Source organism: Propithecus coquereli, unplaced genomic scaffold, assembly GCF_000956105.1.
Source record: "Propithecus coquereli isolate 6110/MARCELLA unplaced genomic scaffold, Pcoq_1.0 Scaffold10, whole genome shotgun sequence".
In the NCBI taxonomy this organism is placed as follows: Eukaryota; Metazoa; Chordata; class Mammalia; order Primates; family Indriidae; genus Propithecus; species Propithecus coquereli.
In genome coordinates this window covers 15,333,002-15,339,001 of record NW_012133858.1, presented here as the reverse complement: position 1 = coordinate 15,339,001, position 6,000 = coordinate 15,333,002, and the positions used below count along the sequence as shown (strand labels likewise).

General features: G+C 39.0%; 1 protein-coding gene across 2 annotated transcripts in view; it reads left to right on the top strand.

The window, feature by feature from the left end:
* The window catches only part of LPP (LIM domain containing preferred translocation partner in lipoma), a 503,236-nt gene that overhangs the window by 471,975 nt on the left and 25,261 nt on the right, over positions 1–6,000 (top strand). The gene's annotated exons all lie outside the window — the stretch shown is intronic.

Genomic DNA, 6,000 nt, shown 5'->3' with positions numbered 1-6,000 from the left:
AAAAAAAAAAAAAAAACTGGAGGGATTTGAACAGTGAAGGAGAGTATTTTTCTAGCTTAAATCAATAATACATAATAGTTTTTTTTGGATACTAAGGGAATTTAGAGGTTAGCATATTTACCCATATATTAGTGAAAAATTCAAAATTCCATCTCTAAGTAAAAATGGATTTAAGAAGTATCTACCATTTTTATTGTCCATCTTTTTTGACACATTCTTTGCAGTAGAGTGGAGTGGAAAGAACATGGACTTAGGAACTCAGAAAGGCCGAGATTTTAATATTGGCCTAGCTATGTTCCGGTTGAACATCGTTGGGAAAATCACTTAAACTCTCCTAGCTTTAGTCATTTTATCGATAAATTGGGAATAACAATATCTATTTTTCAAGGCTGTGTTGAGGATCTTAGATAATACATATAAAATTCATGACACATAAGGTATGAACCAGTAAATGTACTAATTAGGAGTTGTCATTTCTGCTACTTCTCATTATAACATAAAAATTAGTTCCTCTAATTTTTACTGAAGCTCAAAGCTTTGAACTCTAACTTTGGAGCTTCCAAAATGAAGTGCGAACTTCATTTTCACACTCACAATCCCTGAGACCTTTCACTATTGCCTTATATTTTACCAAATTGTGATTATATACAGAAAAACATATTTTAAAGCCCTGGTGCCTGTTATTTTCTAGCAAAGAGCCCAGAGGAGCATAATTAGAATGTTTATTAAGTGACCACATTACTACATTGCAAGGAAATGGCCTTTGTAGGGGAGCTATGTCTCAAGATTCTGCAGTGGAGGCTCAGGTAGCTCCAGGGTCAGACAGCCCCAGAAACTGGAAACCTGTTCCGTCCCCCTGTCACTGGAAGGTGGGGGTTGAGGGCTGGGTAAAAGGTTTGAAAGCGATTACAAATTCAATGGACTTAAGGGAAGATTATTGAGTTACAAAAAAATCCACACAACAAAGTGAATTTTCACTTGCAGGAGATACATTATTTATCTAGAATTTTAGAATGGGCTTCTCTTTGGGTAACTGTTCAGAGTGTCTGTGATTTGTTTTCCTTGATGGAATGTGAGTGAATGAGAAGCATATCTAAACAGGTCTCAGCCAGTTTCTTTCATAAATCTCCCGCAGTGTATATGCTGTGTACCCTTGATAAGGAGAACACTGTTAATGGAAACTGTACCCTCTGGAACTCCTAGCACAGACATGGGAATTGGGAGCTCTTGGGTCTGTTGTTTCTTCCAAAGACTGACTCTGTGACCTTGGGGCAAGTTGGTTCACAAAGAAGGTGAAGGGGATCATATCTGCTAGGGACTGAGAGCTCACCTGAGAAAGCTGCTACATGACTACAAAGTGTTTATCATTGTTGCTTAGCTCAGATAAGGAAAACACTTATAATTACTGCCCAGACTTCTAGACTTCCCCTTTGTCTTCTAAGCCTACTTTCCCCTGTGAAGTCTAGTCTCCCCTAAACCAGATGAGGATTCACACTTAACCTCAACAAAATTAACTCTTTGCATTCATGCTTTATTTAGTCACTCATTAGTCAAGGAACACTCATTATGCACCTACTGTTCATGCCAGACACTGCACTAAGTAGAGGATGCAAAAGATGAGGAAGTCTTGGTCCCATCTCAAAGAACTCAAAATATGGTAGAGACAAACATGTACACAAAACTGGAACACAGTATAATGCATGCCACGAGAGTATACCTGCAAAAGCTTTATGGGTGAAAAAAGGATTAACCAGTTCTGCCTGAAAGGGACTAATTCAGGGAAGGCTTCAGAGAAGAGGGCACATATGATTGGAGTCTGGAGTCATTCAGTCAGAGATATAAGTGAGAAGAAGAGTAATATGAGGAGAGGTGCCAAGGAGGACAAAGTACAGGATATGGTCAGAAAACTGCAAGTAATCTGCTTTGGCTGGAATGTAGTGCACGCTAAGTATAGGTCAAAGTTATGAAAAATTCTTACCATGCAAAAAAATTGGATTTCTCCTATAGGCATAGGGGAATCTGTTTATAGTTTCTAGGCAAGAAAGGGATATGATCCTGTGTGTGGGGGGTTTTGTTTTGTTTTGTTTTGTTTTTTTAATTTTTTTTTTAATTTCAGGATATTATGGGGGTACAGATGTTTAGGTTACATATGTTGCCCTTGCCCCTCCTCCCCCCGCCCAAGTCCGAGTTTCAAGTGTGTCCGTCCCTCGGATGGTGCGCATTGCACTCTTTGTGTATGCATATACCCGTCCCCTCCTCCTCCCTTCCCCTCCCCCCTGCCCGACATCCCCACCTACTGACAGGGAGGTCATTCTGCTGTGTGTGTTTCAGAAATAGGCTCTGACAGAAGTAGCAAAGGTGATCAACTAGAATAGGACAGAGGTCACACACTGGCTGCTCTCAGGCCACATAACTGCAGGTATATTTAGTTGGATATTCAAAAGATTTTTGAAAAAATTTTAAACTAGTTGCAAACATTTAAAATTTGGGAGAATTAAAATAAAAATCTGGATTTCCAGCTTCTATTAAAAAGTAGAGTTCACAATTTTTGCTTGGCAAGAATCAGCTATTGCGGTGAAGCATCTTCCACTTTGAGTTGGAGCATGCATTCTGCCATTTGCCTTTCTGGTTCTTGTATTTGAGCATGAGATTCCTGGGGCAAAGCAAACCTGGTGTCAGAAAGATTACTGATGATGCAGCTGCAGTTGTACTGTCAGGAATGATGAGAACCTGAGCTAGGGTGGAAGCCACGAGGATTGAGAGAAGGGCCAGGATGGATTTACTGATTGTCTATATGTGTTGGGAGTGAGCGAGAAGTCAGAGAAGACTCCAGGGTTGTTATTTTGGATAAATGGGTAGGATTCCCCGTACAGTGAGAAACCCAGCAAGAGAGAGGGCTTTGTAAAGATGGCAGAATATTCAGTGTGGACCTTTGTAGTTCAAGACTTTGAAAAATATGAATAAGACTGTTGAAAGTATATTTGTAGGTCAGTAACATAGTTGGTTAGAAAATATCGTGCTAACATAAGAAAGGTTATCATTATGAATCGAGTACTTGTAAAATTGTTTTTCAGTGTCTCTCACACTTTATCATGAACTCTAACAAGTTGTTAGGCAAATATCTGTTCTTGAATCCAGCAAAACAAGTAAGGAAATGGGAATGTTTGAAATGCCTAGGGTGGGCTTGAATCATAGTAGACAATTGCGAAAGTAAAAATAGGCTTTCCTTAGTTCAGTCGATGTGAAATAAATGGGTAATATTAGAATGCAGATTTAAAATAAGTGATAGCTATTATGTAGAATTTCTTTAGGGGAAAAAATTAATATAAAACATGAAGCAGAGACAAGACTAGGATAAGGGAAGTGAGGCTTCTGGGGAACCACATTAAGGAGAGACTTCCTCTCGGGCACTTGCAAGACCCTGACAGTGTGCACCTCCTTACATATCGCTCCCTATGTGCATTGCTTGCCTTGACCTTGGCCTGGCCCTGAGTTTTTGCAAAAAAAAAAAAAAAACAAGTTATAAATGTTTATAATCATAAATGATAAAATGTTATGCTCCATCTCATGAAATCCCCTGGATGTAATTACAAGAGTCAATTGAGATATATGATCTTATCTAATTCATACGTGGAGCCATGGAGCGATACAGGCAGAACAAGCTCTGGGCTGAGCCTTGTGGGAACTGTCAAAGCCTCAAACCTTGTTTCATGTGTCTCCAGGTGGGGCTGAGCTAACTCTGGCTCCACTGATAGGCAATTGCTTGCAAGCTGTTATACCGTTACATCGCATGGAATGTGGTTCCTCTCTGCAGTGGCTCCCCTGATACTGATGCAGCACTCATACTGACTTTCAGGGGCCAGTCACTAGTAGGGCAGCATGCCAAGATGCTGGAGCAAGGAAGTTGTTTGAACTATTTTTCTCATTGGAGTCTTTTCCTTATGAAGCCATTCAGTCATAGAGAAGGTGAGGCATGAAATAGATCTTAGGCAGGCATCATCTAGTCCTACCTCTCTGATACAAAAATATAAAAACTGAGGCACAGAAAAGGGGAATAAAGTGACACATCACAAAGTAAATGTGTTAGTTAGGATTTGGTTCAGCTGGAGTGACAGAAAATAGAAAGTAATAGTGATTAAGCAGAACAATGTTTATTTCCCTCTCACTGGAGGAAATAGAAGGTCCAGGACGATGGGAGGCAGGAGCAGTCTCCTGCTCTCTCTGCTGCCGTGCTCAGCATGCGCCGCCATGAGTGTGGGAGGCAACTGCCCCTGTATTCCCATGGACCAAGGACAGAGGGACCCTTTCCCTCTGAAGACACTTCATTCTGCCTTTGGCCCTTCGGCCAGAACAGAGTCTCATAGCTGCAAGGAAGGCTGGGAAATGTATTTATTCCAGGCAGCCATGTATTTACATAACTACAGTTTAGAGGTTCTAAAGAAGGAAGGGAAGAGAAAGTGAATGGGACCAATTATCAAGGCCTACCACAGCAAATCAGTGACATTTGTAGGACTAGTATCCTACCTCCTGACTATACCACAGAATGTTCTTTCTACTATACCATAGATTTTCAATTCTCATAAAGATGTGATCTTTAATTAGGAAGCCTAAAAGAATACTTTGAATATGAATAGACTTATCATTTTATATGTCCACACTAGATGGAATATTTCCCCTTTGCTGAAGAAATTTTTGTTTTTATTAATCCCTAGATCATGTAGATAGGAGTCAGACAGACCTAAGTTTAATTCCTGTCTACCAACTTACGACTTTGGGTCCATATGTATCAAAAATCTATGCTTTGGTCTCTTCATCTCTAAAACAGTGATAATATATAGAGGTAACAGAATTGGGTAATAAATAAATAAATAAAAATTTTTAAAAAATAAAATAGTGACAATATTTTCACTTTGGGGTTATTTTAAGAATTAAATGGGACAATGGTCATGAATGAACCTCAAACAGTGCTTAGTACTGAATAGGTATCAAGTGCTGCAAATATCAGTTCCTGTCTCCTTTCCCCTCGCTTCCTTAGGCAGCCCTTGGGTCCTCCAACCCTAAGACAACTGAAGTTTCTCATATGGTAATTGAAAGGAATCTAAATCTTTGACAAAATTATTTTCCACATATTCATAGCAGACCTGTCAAGATGCATAGTCTGTTAATCTTGAAAGATCAGAAGGCTCTGACACAAGCAGAAACCTTTTTTAAGGTTATAGATACCTGAACCTCAAATCCAGAAATACTAATGAAACAGGTCTAGAGGGTCATTAGTTTTTGAATGAAATCTTTGGTTTTTGATATGCCGTTGTGTTGTAAACAGATCAATATGGTGATAGAATGGAGTAGAGCAAAATGGGGAGGCTGAGAGGCCAATTGGAAGCTATTGGGATTATTTAAGTGAGAAATGATAGAATAATATGGTAGAGTAATGGATGGACTTAAAATATTCAGTGGGCAAAATTCATAGGACTTTGTACCTGATGAGATGTAGGAGAAGGAAAGTTGATAAATCTTTCAACAGTAGCAAAACTGTTGAAAGTTTATCTGACCTAAGCTTACTGCTTTGAGGTGAAAGACAGAAGGAATTATAGTATATAAAATATCATTCTTAATATCTGGAAAATTCTCAAATGTCTGGAACAATGACCCAAATCTAACAAGATAAAATCTAAGAGGAATAAGTCCTATTCTTAGCTTTAAAAATTAACCTTAGAAGTACATGATATGAGTGTCATTTAACTTGATAACTATTTATGTCATTAAAAAAGCAAGAAAACCAAAAATACTTATGGGGTGACAATTTGACCACAAAATCATAATAATGATGATGATATAGGACCACAGCTAATTAAATACAATTTTAGACTGCACACAAATAAAGAGTAATGTACAGAACAGGGGAAGCTGTAGTGCCTGGAGTACTGTGTTCAGTTCTGGGGCCCACCATGTTCAGGCAACCTGGACAAACTAGAACTTGTGCAGAGGAGGATGGTTGGG